This window comes from Hemiscyllium ocellatum, chromosome 20 (genome assembly GCF_020745735.1).
Source record: "Hemiscyllium ocellatum isolate sHemOce1 chromosome 20, sHemOce1.pat.X.cur, whole genome shotgun sequence".
Classification (NCBI taxonomy): domain Eukaryota; kingdom Metazoa; phylum Chordata; class Chondrichthyes; order Orectolobiformes; family Hemiscylliidae; genus Hemiscyllium; species Hemiscyllium ocellatum.
Window position 1 is genome coordinate 65453664 of NC_083420.1, and position 661 is coordinate 65454324.

The window sequence follows — 661 nt, forward strand, 5'->3', positions numbered from 1 at the left end:
CATGAACATGCACTTCGCATCTCTCGTTATTTGGTTTTCCTGGATCTCTTTCATACGATAAAAGTTCACAGAAACTTGACTTGGAAAAGAAAATCGCGTTCCTTTTTCATTATCCCAGTGCAATCTACATTTCAATGCAGTTTAGGCAACTGGCTCAAATTATTCTTTGAGACTTTGTATTAGTTAGATGCATATAAACTGACCATTGGAGTTCCAATTTCAATGAGACAGCTGTGATCATCCAAAAATGCTAACATCAAAAACAGCGACGAGAGTGGGAATCGAACCCACGCGTGCAGAGCACAATGGATTAGTAGATCATGGCCTTAACCTCTTGGCCACCTTGTCACATATACGAGAGCACCTATGACCTTATGTATAAGTGAATTGCGTGAAATATGCATAACAACGGATATTTCTCCCTGGTGTTGGTGAAATGATAAATAGCACAGTACGGTTCCAAGAGAATGGTCTGACGTCTGGGTTGTGGGGCAAGCGCATTCCCATTGTGTCACTCTGCTTAGAGTGGTCTGAACAAAAATGAAGAAATGACTATGGAACAAGGTCTGTTGAATTCTGTGAAGATTTGAAGTTAACAGAATGAAGAACCCGAGACAGCAGGAGGTGTTCTTTCAAGAAAGAGTTGGATAGAGATCTTAAA

At 40.5% G+C, this 661-nt stretch overlaps 1 non-coding gene across 1 annotated transcript; it reads right to left on the bottom strand.

Annotated features, from left to right (window-relative positions):
* Nucleotides 1-266: 266 nt before the first annotated feature.
* Nucleotides 267-348, bottom strand: trnas-acu (transfer RNA serine (anticodon ACU)). Its single transcript has one exon. It is a non-coding gene; the product is annotated as a tRNA-Ser (tRNA).
* Between the last annotated feature and the right edge of the window lie 313 nt (nucleotides 349-661).